Source organism: Rhinoderma darwinii, chromosome 2 (genome assembly GCF_050947455.1).
Source record: "Rhinoderma darwinii isolate aRhiDar2 chromosome 2, aRhiDar2.hap1, whole genome shotgun sequence".
In the NCBI taxonomy this organism is placed as follows: domain Eukaryota; kingdom Metazoa; phylum Chordata; class Amphibia; order Anura; family Rhinodermatidae; genus Rhinoderma; species Rhinoderma darwinii.
Window position 1 is genome coordinate 479,795,780 of NC_134688.1, and position 17,025 is coordinate 479,812,804.

The following is a 17,025-nucleotide window of genomic DNA, read 5'->3' on the forward strand; positions in this document are numbered from 1 at the left end:
TACATTATATTACTGTATATACGGGACATAATAGCCACATAGGCGCCAGCTGTCCTCAGTACATTATATTACTGTATATAGAGGACATAATAGCCACATAGGCACTAGCTGTCCTCAGTACATTAAATTACTGTATATACGGGACATAATAGCCACATAGGCGCCAGCTGTCCTCAGTACATTATATTACTGTATATAGAGGACATAATAGCCACATAGGCACTAGCTGTCCTCACTACATTAAATTACTGTATATACGGGACATAATAGCCACATAGACGCCAGCTGTCCTCAGTACATTATATTACGGTATATACGGGACGTAATAGCCACATAGGCGCCAGCTGTCCTCAGCATATTATATTACGGTATATACGGGACGTAATAGCCACATAGGCGCCAGCTGTCCTCTGTACATTATATTACTGTATATACGGGACATAATAGCGACATTGGCGCCAGCTGTCCTCAGTACATTATATTACTGTATATACAGGACATAATAGCCACATAGGCACCAGGTGTCCCAAGTACATTATATTACTGTATATACAGGACATAATAGCCACATTGGCGCCAGCTGTCCTCTGTACATTATATTACTGTATATACAGGACATAATAGCCACATAGGCACCAGGTGTCACAAGTACATTATATTACTGTATATACAGGACATAATAGCCACATAGGCACCAGGTGTCACAAGTACATTATATTACTGTATATACAGGACATAATAGCCACATAGGCGCCAGCTGTCCTCAGTACATTATATTACGGTACTACGGGACGTAATAGCCACATAGGCGCCAGCTGTCCTCTGTACATTATATTACTGTATATAGAGGACATAATAGCCACATTGGCACCAGCTGTCCTCTGTACATTATATTACTGTATATACGGGACATAATAGCCACATAGGCGCCAGCTGTCCTCAGTACATTATATTACTGTATATACGGGACATAATAGCCACATAGGCGCCAGCTGTCCTCACTACATTATTGTTCATTTGTCACAGTTCACATCTAGATATAGTCTGCAGAAAAATATCACCCTGTACTGTATCTGAGCTACATCATGTCTTATTCTCCAGTCACATCCAGAGCTGCATTCACAATTCCGATGCTATAGCATGTCTTATACTCCTGTTACATCCAGAACTGCATTATCATTTCTGATATTACATGATGTCATATACTCCAGTCACATCCAGAGCTGCATTCACATTGGCAGCTGAGCATATATCTCCCAGGATTGTCTGCTTGTTCAGTGTCTGTACAGAGCCTGGTCTAATGATTTGCATTATAATATAGGGTATAGGAGCAGTGTATACAGCTGGTTAAGGGCATTAGAGCCCGGTGGTTCAATGATGACCTATATTTCAGATGACAACTCAGCATAATAGACTATGAAGCCCCACATCAGTCATCTCCATCCTGTGGATGTCTGGAGATGGTAACATGAGCAAGCTCAACAGGAGAGTGATGGTTACATTTTCAGTTTTAGCAAGTGCAATGGCCAAAGGGCAAGGTGATCGGTACAGTTCTGCGGGCCCTCCGTTCTGGTGATATTGGGGGCCCCAGTGCATGGACCATGATGCTATCTATTCTGAAGTCTCATTGAGCGTGACACAATAGATTCCAGGGGAGGTGAGAATCAGACTGGAGGGTCCAGCAGTTTCAGCACCTTCAGACAGGAGGACAACTGCCATGTTTCTTAAAGGGACACTACATCTACAATTGATGAAGTTACATTCCGCAAAACTTTCTTCAGCCTCTGATCTTGTAGAACTCTGGCAGGTGCTCTCCATTTCTGCGAAGAATCTGATAAAGGGGCGGGGCTTAGACAAGTCATTGACCCAGCAGAAGCCCCACCCCTTTTCCCACAACTCTTGTTTCACATGCTCTAGCACTGGAGGGAGGGAAGAAGTGGGAGACAAAATCCTTGCTGCCTGAGATATATAAGAAGACAGACATGTATATAGCTATCCCTTCTTTTTGTGATATTGGATAAGCCTTAAAGTGAACCTGCCATGGATGTTTTTTTCTTTTTTAGCCACAGATCCCCCCGCCCCTTATTCCTGGCATCCTCTCGATTCCAGTCTCCTTTTTTTTTTACTTCAGGGAAACAATGTGCTGCACATTGCGTTAGGAAGGAGTTAACACAATTATACACTGCCTAGGACTAATGCGTGTGTTACTCTCCATGTTCAAGCGTCATCTCCCCTCTTCTCCTGCTCTGAATACATCTCTGCAAACAAAGACGACAAATCAAGGATTTTATTCTCCAGGGAAAGAACGCTGAGGAATTAAAAGCTTCCCTGACACAATGTGTCGCTGACAGACAGAGCTGAAAACTTGCTATATCTTAGCTCCCAACCAGGGCTGCAGGCTAAACAAGGGGGAAACTGCTGCAAATGTTTAATATATTATTTTTATTACCCCAAAAAATCCAGACTTTGGGTAACAGTATATTTTTCTGATACGGAGCTCGAAATCCCCTGCAAAGACATAGAGTTACATGATAAAGTTTGGTCAGCCTGCAGCCACCACTAGGGGGCACTCACTACATACAGATATATACAGCTCCCATAGAGTTACATGATGACATTCTGCTGCCTGCAGCCACCACTAGGGGGAGATCACTACATACAGATATATACAGCTCCCATAGAGTTACATGATGACATTCGGCTTCCTGCTGCCACCACTAGGGGGAGATCACTACATACAGATATATACAGCTCCCATAGAGCTACATGATAACATTCTGCTCACTGCAGCCACCACTAGAGGGAGCTCACTACATACAGATATATACAGCTCCCATAGATTTACATGATGACATTCTGCTGCCTGCAGCCACCACTAGGGGGAGATCACTACATACAGATATATACAGCTCCCATGGAGTTACATGATAACATTCTGCTCACTGCAGCCACCACTAGGAGGAGCTCACTACATACAGATATATACAGATCCCATGGAGTTACATGATAACATTCTGCTCACTGCAGCCACCACTAGGAGGAGCTCACTTCATACAGATATATACAGCTCCCATAACGTTACATGATAACATTCTGCTGCCTGCAGTCACCACTAGGGGGAGCTCACTACATACAGATATACAGTTCCCATAGTGTTACATGATAACATTCTGCTGCTGCAGCCACCACTAGGGAGAGCTCACTACATACAGCTCCCATAGAGTTACATCATAACATTCTGCTGCCTGTAGCCACCTTAGAGGGCGCCCACTACATACAGATATATATATATATATACAGCTCCCATAGGGTTACATGATAACATTCTGCTCACTGCAGCCACCACTAGGGGGAGAATACTAGATACAGATATATACAGCTCCTATAGAGTTACATGATGACATTCTGCTGCCTACAGCCACCACTAGGGGGAGCGCACTACATACAGATATATACAGCCCCCATAGATTTACATGATGACATTCTGCTGCCTGCGGCCAACACTAGGGGGAGATCACTACATATAGATATATACAGCTCCCATGGAGTTACATGATAACATTTTGCTCACTGCAGCCACCACTAGGGGGAGAACACTACATACAGATATATGCAGCTCCCATAGAGTTACATGATGACATTGTGTTGTCTGCAGCCACCACTAGGGGGAGCTCACTACATACAGATATATAAAGCGCCATAGAGTTACATGATAACATTCTGTTGCCTGCAGCCACCACTAGAGGGAGCTCACTACATACAGATATATACAGCTCCAATAGAGTTGCATTATCACATCCTGCTGCCTGCAGCCACCACTAGGAGGAGCTCACTACATACAGATATATTGTAAAGGATCTGCCAGGCACAGCTTCGGGGTTAACTCCCATAATTAATCAGTCAGCACCTGAATCTACATCCCTGAGACTGACTCCAGCTTCCACCACTCAGGCTGGCAGGCTTAGGAGTGGGAGAGCCTATCGCAACCTGGCCAGACTCCGCTAGCTCCCGCCCTCGGTCTATTTAAGCCTGCCCTTCCTGTCCCTCGGTGCTTGTGATTCTTTTCGTGTGGTTTCCTGGCCCAGCTACAGCTCCTTCTATTTTGATCCTGCTCCATACAGACCCTGGCTTACTGACTACTCTTCTGCTCTTCGTTTGGTACCTCGCACACTCCTGGCTTGACTCGGCTCGTTCACCACTCTGGTTGCTCACGGTGTTCCCGTGGGCAACTGCCCCTTTCCCTTGCTTGTATTCCCTTGTATGTTTGTCGTGTTTGTCGTGCACTTACTGAGCGCAGGGACCGCCGCCCAGTTGTACCCCGTCGCCTAGGGCGGGTCGTTGCAAGAAGGCAGGGACAGAGTGGCGGGTAGACTAGGGCTCACTTGTCCGTTTCCCTACCCCCCGTCATTACATAATCACAAGCCCATACCTAGTCTACCCTGGTCCCTGACACCACTATGGACCCCCGTGAGACCCTGGCTCAGCAAATGCAGGGTCTCTCCCTACAGGTCCAGGCCCTGGCTCAGAGGGTCAACCAGCCTGATGCTACCTTGGTAGTTCCCCTCACCTCACCTCTTGAACCCCACCTCAAGTTGCCCGACCGGTTCTCAGGGGACCGGAGGGCTTTTCTCTCCTTTCGGGAGAGTTGTAGGCTTTACTTTCGTTTAAAGCCTCATTCCTCAGGTTCTGAGAGCCAGCGGGTGGGTATAATTATGTCCCGGCTCCAGGAAGGGCCCCAAGAGTGGGCCTTCTCATTGGCTCCTGACGCCCCTGAACTTTCCTCCGTTGATTGTTTCTTTTCTGCTCTCGGACTTATTTATGACGAGACTGACAGGACTGCCTTTGCCGAGAGTCAGCTGGTGACCTTACGTCAGGGTAAGAGACCTGTTGAGGAGTATTGCTCTGACTTTAGGAAGTGGTGCGTAGCTTCTCGGTGGAATGACCCTGCCTTAAGGTGCCAGTTTAGGTTGGGTCTGTCGAGTGCCCTGAAAAACCTGCTAGTTAGCTATCCCTCTTCTGACTCCCTAGACCAGGTTATGGCTTTAGCGGTACGACTTGACCGACGTCTCAGGGAACGACAACGTGAACGTTTATGTGTTTTCTCCTCCGACTCCCCCATGATGCCTCCCGAAGTTCCGTTGCTTCGTTCCTCCCCAAAAGACTCAGAGATACCTATGCAACTCGGGGCCTCCGTGTCCCCCCAACAACGTAGAGAATTCCGCAGGAAGAATGGTCTCTGCTTCTACTGTGGGGATGACAAGCATCAAGTGAACAACTGTCCTAAGCGTAAGAATGCAGCCAGAGAACTTCCGCGTCTAAGTGATCATCGGGGAGGTCACTTGGGCGCACAGGTATTTCCCGTAAAGATGAAACGTACTAAGATCTTGCTTCCCTTTCAGGTCTCTTTTGGTGGTAGGTCTGCTACCGGCAGTGCCTTCGTGGATTCAGGGTCCTCTACTAATATCATGTCTGTGGAATTTGCTATGTCTCTTGCTATGCCTCTGATTGATTTGCCTAAACCTGTCCCGGTAGTAGGTATCGACTCCACTCCTCTTGCTAATGGTTATTTTACACAGCATACCCCTGTTTTTGAACTCCTTGTTGGCTCCATGCATTTGGAGCAGTGCTCTGTACTGTTAATGCAGGGATTATCGTACGATTTGGTTCTAGGCCTTCCCTGGTTGCAGTTGCATAATCCCACGTTTGACTGGAATACTGGGGAGCTAACCAAATGGGGTAATGAATGTTTTACATCATGTTTTTCTGTTAATTCTATTTCTCCCCCTGAGGAGGCGAACACGCTACCCGAGTTTGTTCAGGACTTCGCTGATGTTTTCTCTAAGGAGGCCTCCGAAGTCTTACCTCCTCATAGAGAATACGATTGCGCTATCGAATTGGTACCAGGAGCTAAGCTTCCTAAGGGTAGGATATTTAATCTTTCTTGTCCTAAACGTGAAGCCATGAGAGAGTATATCCAGGAATGCCTGGCCAAGGGTTACATTCGCCCCTCTACTTCTCCGGTAGGTGCTGGCTTCTTCTTCGTAGGGAAGAAGGATGGTGGTCTTAGGCCATGCATTGACTACCGTAGCCTGAATAAGGTCACGGTAAGGAACCAGTAGCCCCTTCCTTTGATTCCTGATCCCTTCAATCAGGTTCAGGGGGCCCAATGGTACTCTAAGTTGGATCTACGGGGGGCGTATAACCTTATCCGCATCAAAGAGGGGGATGAGTGGAAGACTGCGTTTAACATGCCCGAAGGCCATTTCGAATACCTCGTCATGCCCTTTGGGTTGTGTAATGCTCCTGCGGTCTTCCAGAATTTCATAAATGAGATTTTGAGAAATTACCTGGGGATATTTCTTGTAGTGTACCTTGATGACATACTGGTGTTTTCCAAGGACTGGTCCTCCCACATTGAGCATGTCAGGAAGGTGCTCCAGGTCCTTCGGGAAAACAAACTGTTTGCCAAAACCGAAAAATGTGTGTTTGGGGTACAGGAAATACCATTTTTGGGTCAAATCCTCACTCCTCATGAATTCCGCATGGACCCCGCCAAGGTTCAGGCTGTGGCGAAATGGGTCCAACCTGCCTCCCTGAAGGCGTTACAGTGTTTTTTGGGGTTTGCTAATTATTACAGTAGATTTATTGCTAACTTCTCGGTCATCGCTAAGCCTCTTACGGACCTCACTCGCAAAGGAGCTGATCTCCTCCACTGGCCTCCTGAGGCTGTCCAGGCTTTTGAGGTCCTTAAGAGGTGCTTTATCTCGGCCCCGTTGCTGGTTCAGCCCAACCAAATGGAGCCATTTATCGTGGAAGTTGACGCATCTGAGGTGGGAGTGGGGGCTGTCTTGTCCCAGGGTACCAGGTCCCTCACCCATCTCCGCCCCTGTGCCTACTTCTCCAGCAAGTTTTCGCCAACTGAGAGTAACTATGATATTGGCAACCGCGAACTCTTAGCCATTAAATGGGCATTTGAAGAGTGGCGCCACTTCCTGGAGGGGGCTAGGCACCAGGTAACGGTCCTTACCGACCACAAGAATCTGGTTTTCCTAGAATCTGCCCAGAGGCTAAACCCGAGACAAGCTCGATGGGCGTTATTTTTTACCAGATTCAATTTTTTGGTTACCTATAGGGCTGGGTCTAAAAATATTAAGGCTGATGCACTGTCACGTAGCTTCATGGCCAGCCCTCCTTCGGAGGAAGATCCTGCTTGTATTTTGCCTCCAGGTATAATCATTTCCTCGATCGATTCTGATTTAGTCTCTGAAATTGCTGCTGATCAAGGTTCAGCTCCCGGGAACCTTCCTGAGAACAAGCTGTTTGTTCCCCTGCAATTCCGGCTAAGTGTACTTAGGGAAAATCATGACTCCGCACTATCTGGTCATCCAGGCATCCTGGGTACCAAACACCTCATTACTAGAATCTATTGGTGGCCTGGGTTGCCTAAAGACGTTAAGGCCTACGTCGCCGCTTGTGAGGTTTGTGCTAGGTCCAAGACTCCCAGGTCCCGACCAGCGGGCTTACTATGTTCGTTGCCCATTCCCCAGAGACCTTGGACACATATCTCCATGGATTTTATCACCGATTTGCCTCCATCCCAAGGCAAGTCGGTGGTGTGGGTTGTAGTAGACCGCTTCAGTAAGATATGCCACTTTGTGCCCCTCAAGAAATTACCCAACGCCAAGACGTTGGCTACCTTGTTTGTCAAACACATCCTGCGTCTCCATGGGGTCCCTGTAAATATTGTTTCGGACAGAGGGGTACAATTTGTTTCATTGTTTTGGAGAGCCTTCTGTATGAAGTTGGAGATTGATCTGTCCTTCTCCTCTGCTTTCCATCCTGAAACCAATGGCCAAACGGAGAGGACTAATCAATCTCTAGAACAATATTTAAGGTGTTTTGTCTCTGACTGTCAATATGATTGGGTCTCATTCATTCCCCTCGCCGAATTTTCCCTTAATAACCGGGTCAGTAACTCGTCAGGGGTCTCCCCCTTTTTCTGTAATTTTGGGTTTAATCCACGGTTCTCCTCCGTTTCACCTGGTAGTTCCAACAATCCCGAGGTAGAGGTCGTTCATCGGGAACTGTGCACAGTCTGGGCCCAGGTTCAGAAGAACCTAGAGGCGTCCCAGAGCGTACAAAAAACTCAGGCTGATAGAAAACGTTCTGCTAACCCCCTGTTTATGGTCGGGGATCTGGTGTGGTTATCGTCTAGGAACTTGCGTCTCAAGGTTCCGTCCAAGAAGTTTGCTCCCCGGTTTATTGGGCCGTATAAGGTCATTGAGGTCCTCAATCCTGTCTCCTTCCGGCTGGAGTTACCCCCGTCTTTTCGTATACACGACGTGTTTCATGCCTCCCTCCTTAAACGCTGCTCCCCGTCCTTGGCTCCCTCTTGGATACCTCCTGTTCCCGTCCTCACCCCTGAGGGGGTGGAATTCGAGGTGGCCAAGATTGTGGACAGCAAGATGGTCCAAGGCTCCCTCCAGTACCTGGTCCATTGGAGAGGATACGGGCCCGAGGAGAGGACTTGGGTACCCGCCCGGGATGTTCACGCTGGGGTATTGGTCAGGAGGTTCCACCTGCGTTTCCCCAGTAAGCCAGGTCCACTTAGAAAGGGTCCGGTGGCCCCTCATAAAAGGGGGGGGGTACTGTAAAGGATCTGCCAGGCACAGCTTCGGGGTTAACTCCCATAATTAATCAGTCAGCACCTGAATCTACATCCCTGAGACTGACTCCAGCTTCCACCACTCAGGCTGGCAGGCTTAGGAGTGGGAGAGCCTATCGCAACCTGGCCAGACTCAGCTAGCTCCCGCCCTCGGTCTATTTAAGCCTGCCCTTCCTGTCCCTCGGTGCTTGTGATTCTTTTCGTGTGGTTTCCTGGCCCAGCTACAGCTCCTTCTATTTTGATCCTGCTCCATACAGACCCTGGCTTACTGACTACTCTTCTGCTCTTCGTTTGGTACCTCGCACACTCCTGGCTTGACTCGGCTCGTTCACCACTCTGGTTGCTCACGGTGTTCCCGTGGGCAACTGCCCCTTTCCCTTGCTTGTATTCCCTTGTATGTCTGTCGTGTTTGTCATGCACTTACTGAGCGCAGGGACCGCCGCCCAGTTGCACCCTGTCGCCTAGGGCGGGTCGTTGCAAGTAGGCAGGGACAGAGTGGCGGGTAGACTAGGGCTCACTTGTCCGTTTCCCTACCCCCCGTCATTACATATATACAGCTCCCATAGCGTTACATGATAACATTCTGCTGCCTGCAGTCACCACTAGGGGGAGCTCACTACATACAGATATCCAGTTCCCATAGCGTTACATGATAACATTCTGCTGCCTGCAGCCACCACTAGGGGGAGCTCAGTACATACAGCTCCCATAGAGTTACATCATAACATTCTGCTGCCTGTAGCCACCTTAGAGGGCGCTCCCTACATACAGATATATACAGCTCCCATAGGGTTACATGATAACATTCAGCCTGCAGTCACCACTAGCAGGAGCTTACTGTATATTGTTTATAAGGTAAACTCAATAATAACACAGTATGCAGTAAGCTCTTAAGCGCCCTCTAGTGGTGGCTACAGGCAGACTGAATTGTACCATGTAACTATGTCTATGAAGAGAATTTGGAGCTCTGTATCAGAAAAACTGTTCTCTGACCACCATAAAGATATATTAAAAAATGAATCAGCGCAGAATGTTGGAACAAAAAACAAATTGGTTATAAAATGTGCACAATAATATTAAAAGGCTTTTCCGCTCTTTGGACAACCCCCGTCCAGTGTCTGCTTCTCCAGACCATGAGCAGATTGTGAGGGCCCCACGATTCCCCCTGATGATAAGTTGTAGAAAGCGGCTGCTCACTGCTCACCTGCATGAAAAAAACATGATATAGCTCAAGAAAATGCGCGTGTGTAATACAAGGTCTCATTAAGTCTGTCTCTTTTTTGCAGCTGCTATTTGCTGCGCTTCAGGTGAGTATCTTAAAATGGTTGTCCACCTTCTGACAACTGATGACCGATCAACCAGTTAGGTCATCAGTATGTCATCGGTGCGGGTCCAACACCCGGACCCCGCACCGATAAGCCATTCCGGTGGCTTGAGGGCACCGGATGTTGTGGCACATAATGCTATGGACGGAGCCCGGAAGCAGTTGGCTCGATACATAGCATAGCGGCCGTGCTCCAGAACTGCAGGTCCACTCCTATTCACTTGAATTCTACAGTACTGCAGCTCGGCCGCTATTCCGTGGCTGGAGAGAAGTGCTTTCGGCTTGTACGTCCGTTGCACGGAGGCACCGGACCAGCTGATCTGTGCGGCGCCCGGGTGTCGGACCCCCACAGATCATGCACTGATGACCTATGGAATTCCTTCATAATAAGATTGTGTGTTATAACATGGACACCCAGCAGCAATAATTATCAATCAGTAAGCAATGAAGAGCTGCAAATGTTTATTGTATAGAATAATATTTTAATACACAAATTTCTTTTGTGTAATGGGAATTTTCAATTCTCTTGATGGTAGTCAAATAAATCTTGAATTATCTGATAATTGTATCATATTCTTTCATCTCAGGATACTGAGGGTATTGAGAGCTACTGTCAAATCTTCATATGGTATATAATCCAAGTACTACAACATGGTTCTCATTTGTAGGACAATAATACTTTATTATTTGTCTTAATCACCTGCCTCCTGTATCTGCCTCCTGTATCTGCCTCCTGTATCTTCCTCCTGTATCTGCCTCCTGTATCTTCCTCTTACTGTAACTCACTGGCACCTGAATATTACTGGTTCTTGTATCTACCTCATTCTGCTTTGTTTCTTTATCTCACTGGTTCCTGTATCTTATTGGTTCCTGTATCTCACTGGTTCCTGTATCTTATTGGTTCCTGTATCTTATTGGTTCCTGTATCTCACTGGTTCCTGTATCTCACTGGTTCCTGTATCTCACTGGTTCCTGTATCTCACTGGTTTCTGTATCTCACTGGTGCCTGTATCTCACTGGTTCCTGTATCTCACTGGTTCCTGTATCTCACTGGTTCCTGTATCTCATTGGTTCCTGTATCTCACTGGTTCCTGTATCTCACTGGTTCCTGTATCTTACTGGTTCCTGTATCTCACTGGTTCCTGTATCTCACTGGTTCCTGTATCTCATTGGTTCCTGTATCTCACTGGTTCCTGTATCTCACTGGTTCCTGTATCTCACTGGTTCCTGTATCTCACTGGTTCCTGTATCTCACTGGTTCCTGTATCTCACTGGTTCCTGTATCTCACTGGTTCCTGTATCTCACTGGTTCCTGTATCTCACTGGTTCCTGTATCTCACTGGTTCCTGTATCTCACTGGTTCCTGTATCTCATTGGTTCCTGTATCTCACTGGTTCCTGTATCTCACTGGTTCCTGTATCTTATTGGTTCCTGTATCTCACTGGTTCCTGTATCTTATTGGTTCCTGTATCTCACTGGTTCCTGTATCTCACTGGTTCCTGTATCTCACTGGTTCCTGAATCTCACTGGTTCCTGTATCTCATTGGTTCCTGTATCTCACTGGTTCCTGTATCTTATTGGTTCCAGTATCTCACTGGTTCCTGTATCTTATTGGTTCCTGTATCTCACTGGTTCCTGTATCTCACTGGTTCCTGTATCTACCTGGTTCCTGTATCTCACTGGTTCCTGTATCTCATTGGTTCCTGTAACTCACTGGTTCCTGTATCTCATTGGTTCCTGTATCTCACTGGTTCCTGTATCTCACTGGTGCCTGTATCTCACTGGTGCCTGTATCTCACTGGTGCCTGTATCTCACTGGTGCCTGTATCTCACTGGTTCCTGTATCTTATTGATTCTTGTATCTCACTGGTTCCTGTATCTTATTGGTTCCTGTATCTCACTGGTTCCTGTATCTCACTGGTTCCTGTATCTCACTGATTCCTGTATCTCACTGGTGCCTGTATCTCACTGGTGCCTGTATCTCACTGGTGCCTGTATCTCACTGGTGCCTGTATCTCACTGGTGCCTGTATCTCACTGGTGCCTGTATCTCACTGGTGCCTGTATCTCATTGGTTCCTGTATCTCACTGGTTCCTGTATCTCACTGGTTCCTGTATCTCACTGGTTCCTGTATCTCCCTGGTTCCTGTATCTCACTGGTTCCTGTATCTCACTGGTTCCTGTATCTCACTGGTTCCTGTATCTCACTGGTTCCTGTATCTCACTGGTTCCTGTATCTCACTGGTTCCTGTATCTCACTGGTTCCTGTATCTCACTGGTTCCTGTATCTCACTGGTTCCTGTATCTCACTGGTTCAGGTATCTCACTGGTTCAGGTATCTCACTGGTTCAGGTATCTCACTGGTTCCTGTATCTCACTGGTTCCTGTATCTCACTGGTTCCTGTATCTTAATGGTTCCTGTATCTCACTGGCCGTGTATTTACCTGATTTCCATATCTAGATGGTTAGAGTATCTACCTGGTTCCTGTATCTCATTGGCCCCTATATCCAGAGGTGTAACTTGAAGCTCCTGGGCCCTAATGCAAAATCCGTAACAAGGCCCCCCAACGATCAAGCATCATTAATACCATGGGCATCTTCATATGCGCAGATGAACTTTTGCGGGCCCCCTCATGTTTCAGGGTCCACGTGTGACCAAAACCTCTGTACCTCCTGTAGTTATGCCTCTGCCTGTATCTTATCAGTTCCTGTATCTACCTGATTACTGTTACTTCCTGGTTCCAGTATCTTGATGGTACCGGAATCTAATAGGCTGCTCTATATACCTGGTTCCTGTATATACCTGGTTCCTGTATATACCTGGATTCCTGTATATACCTGGATTCCTGTTTCTACCTGGTTCCATAGCAATCTGGATTGGGATCACTAACCCCATCTCCAGAGATCATTATCCAATCTCTATACAGCTCCATATTCCAACCTAAAGAGTTTTATAACCCCCTTCTTCATATAATGATATATGTCACGGACACTGGGTTTGTGGACCCACTAGGCCGCTCCGCCATAGCGGGGAGGCAGCTGACCAGGTCACAGTCTATGCGAAAGTAAAATGGCAGACAGTAATTCTTGGGTACCTGAAATAGTCCGGGCGGTGGCTGTGGCTTCAGCACGGATGGAGGCAGGTGCGGCAAGTGGCGCCAGACGTGGCGGGCAGTATCCGATGAGCGGTAGACACTTGACGTGGCAGATGACACTTGACGTGGCAGATGGCACTTGACGTGGCAGATGGCACTTGACGTGGCAGATGGCACTTGACGTGACAGAAGACACTTGACGTGGCAGAAGACACTTGACGTGGCAGATGGCACTTGACGTGGCAGAAGACACTTGACGTGGCAGATGGCACTTGACGTGGCAGAAGACACTTGAACGCGGGTAGGCACAGGAACAATACGGAATACAGGAACGGTAACAGGGCACGGGTAACAGCTGGAACGGGAGACACTAAGGGACCATTTACGAGACAGACTGGGAAAGACTAACAACGCTCAGGCAAGGATTGGAAGGCCAGGGGCCTTCTTATAGACCAGGAAATCGTGGCAGTTGATGATGATGACGATTTCCTAATTGCGAGCGCTGGCCCTTTAAGGCCGGGCGCGAGCGTGCGCGCTCACCCTACAGGACCCAGCCGGACGGAGCGGAAGTGAGCGCTGGCATCTCCTAGGAGGGAGACGGAGGCCAGCGCTCACAGATCCATGGCTGCGGGCGTCGGGAGGTGAGTAAACCCGACGACCCGCGGCCATGGACGCTACAGTATCCCCCCTCTTACGCCCCCTCTTCTTGGGGCCAGAGTGAGAGAGGAACTTTTTAATAAGAGTAGGGGCGCTGAGGTTCTCTTCTGGCTCCCAGGACCTCTCCTCAGGACCAAACCCTCTCCAGTCCACCAAATAGAAAGTCCTTCCTCCTACCCTCTTGCGGTCCAGGATCTCCTTTACCTCGAATACATCAGAAGGGCCGCTGGAAGCAACTGTGGAACTAGAGGTCTTGCTGTAGCGGTTCAGGACCACTGGTTTCAGGAGGGACACATGGAAGGAGTTAGGGATTCTGAGGGTAGGAGGCAGCTGTAGCTTATAGGAAACAGGGTTAATTTGTTGCAGGATCTCGAAAGGACCAAGGAACCTGGGAGCAAACTTGTATGAAGGCACCCTCAAGCGAATGTTTCGAGAGGACAGCCAGACTTTAGTCCCAGGAAGATACTTCTCTTGGTATCTGCCTTACGCTTCTTTCGTTCTACCGCCAGCAAAATAGAGGACCGGGTCTGTTGCCAGATTTGCAGGAAGTCCCCATATGCAGTCAGCAGCGGGTACCTGAGATGAAGTCGACACTGGAAGAGGGACTCTGGGATGTTGACTGTACATGATGTGAAACTGAGTGGAGGTGGTGGACTCACTTGTGTGGTTATTATATGAAAACTCGGCCCATGGAAGAAGCTGTACCCAGTTATCGTGCTGAGAAGAGATGAAGTGGCGGAGATAATTTTCCATGTTCTGGTTGATCCTCTCAACTTGCCCATTGGACTGGGGGTGATAGGCAGAGGAAAAGTCCAAACTCACATCCAGGAGTTTACAGAGGGCTCTCCAGAACTTGGAGGTAAACTGAACCCCCCGGTTGGACACAATGTGAAGAGGCAAGCCATGCAAGCGGAAGATGTGTAGAATGAAGAGACTCGACAGACGAGGAGCAGAAGGTAGGCCGGTCAGTGGGATAAAATGAGCCATCTTAGAGAACCGGTCCACCACCACCCAGACAGTGTTACATCCTGCTGAGAGGGGAAGGTCTGTGACGAAGTCCATAGCGATGTGCTGCCAGGGGGCACTGGGTACAGGCAGGGGTTGAAGCAGGCCGGCAGGCTTGCTGTGAGTCACTTTGTTGGAGGCACACACCGTGCAAGCGGAGACAAAGTCCAGAACATCTTTAGGTAGCGTAGGCCACCAGAAGTGACGAGCGATCAGGTCTTGAGCTTTACGGACACCCAGCTAGTTTAGAACTGTGTCCCCAGCGGAGAATTCTTTTTCTGTCTGCCAACCGAACAAAAGTTCTCACTGGAGGGATATTTCTAAGCTGCAGAGGATTGGCGGTGACAACGCAGGATGGGTCTATGATCGTCTGAAGGGACTCCACCGTGTCTTCCGTTTCAAATGATCTGGACAGGGCATCGGCCCTCACGTTCTTGTCAGCGGGACGGTAGTGGAGCAGAAATTGGAAACGGGTGAAGAACAGTGACCACCTGGCTTCACGAGGATTCAGTCTTTGAGCGGACTGAAGGTAAGTGAGATTCTTGTGGTCGGTGAAGATCAGGATGGGGTGAGCAGCGCCCTCCAGAAGATATCTCCACTCCTCCAGAGCCAATTTGATAGCCAGTAGCTCCCGATCTCCAATGGAATAATTGTGCTCAGCAGAGGAAAACAGTCTTGAGTAGTAGCCACACACTACTGCCTTTCCTTTGGAGCTCCTCTGGAACAGAAGTGCACCTGCACCAACAGAGGAAGCGTCCACTTCCAGTGAGAACTGCCGAGATATGTCAGGGTGATGGAGGATCGAAGCTGAAGTGAAGGCTTTCTTGAGGCTAATGAATGCGGACTCTGCCTCTGGAGTCCATACCTTGGCGTTCACACCCTTCTTGGTAAGGGTAGAGATGGGGGCCGTCAGAGAAGAAAAGTTCGGAATAAACTGGCGGTAGAAATTGGCAAAACCCAGTAACCGCTGTATGGCCCTTAGGCCTTGAGGACGTGGCCATTCCAGGACAGACTTTAACTTCTCAGGGTCCATCTTAAGGCCTTGATCTGAGATGATGTAGCCCAGGAAGGGCAAAGACCTCTTTTCAGAGGTGCATTTCTCTAACTTGGCATACAAGCGATTCTCTCTTAGTCGCAGAAGAACTTGACGAACATGCCTCCGATGGGTCATCAGATCTGGCGAGAAAATTAGAATATCATCGAGATAAACTACAACACACGAATAGAGGAGATCTCGGAAGATCTCATTAACGAACTCCTGAAATACTTCGGGAGCGTTACACAGTCCGAAGGGCATCACTAGGTATTCGTAGTGCCCATCGCGGGTGTTAAATGCCGTCTTCCATTCGTCACCCCGGCGAATCCGGATTAGATTATAGGCCCCCCGCAGATCTAGCTTGGAAATTTTTTTGCCTCCTCGTATGCGATCAAACAGCTCGGAAATGAGTGGCAACGGGTATTTGTTCTTGAACGTGATCTGATTGAGACCACGGTAGTCAATGCAGGGTCGGAGAGATCCATTTCTCTTTTTAACGAAGAAGAATCCTGCCCCGGCCGGGGAGGAAGATTTTCGAATAAAACCCCTCTCCAAGTTCTCCTTGATATAGGCTGACATCGATAAAGTCTCTGGCAAGGAGAGAGGATATACTCGTCCACGGGGAAGAGAAGCATTGGGAACCAGTTCAATGGGACAGTCATAATTCCGATGTGGAGGCAACGTCTCAGCCTCTCGTTTGCAGAAAACATCCGCAAAACTGGCATACTGAGAAGGTAGATCGGAGAGTGACTGAGGTAGAGGAGGCACAACAGGACGGACTTGTGACAGGCAATGGCTATGGCATCTGGAACCCCATTGAAGAACTTCTCCAGAACTCCAGTCGAGTGTCGGGGCATGTAGACGGAGCCATGGCAGACCCAGCAGGATAGGATTGATAGCCTTGGGTAGTACCAGGAAGGAGATCTGTTCTGAGTGAAGAGCTCCGACCCATAATGTCAACGGCTCAGTGATGAGCATGATTGGATCAGGCAACGGTAGACCATTCACAGAGGCAACTGCCAGAAGTCTCTCCAGATGGACTGTGGGTAGTTGAAACCGATCCACTAGATCTTGGTGGATAAAATTAGCAGCCGCTCCAGAGTGAAGATAGGCGGAGGAAGGATGTGATGCCTGTCCGGTGACGATGGCCACAGGTATCGATAATTTGGAAGAGGTTTTAACGTTTGGAGATGTTCCACCTAGAGTTGCCTCTCCAACCAACCCTAGGTACTGGAGTTTCCCGG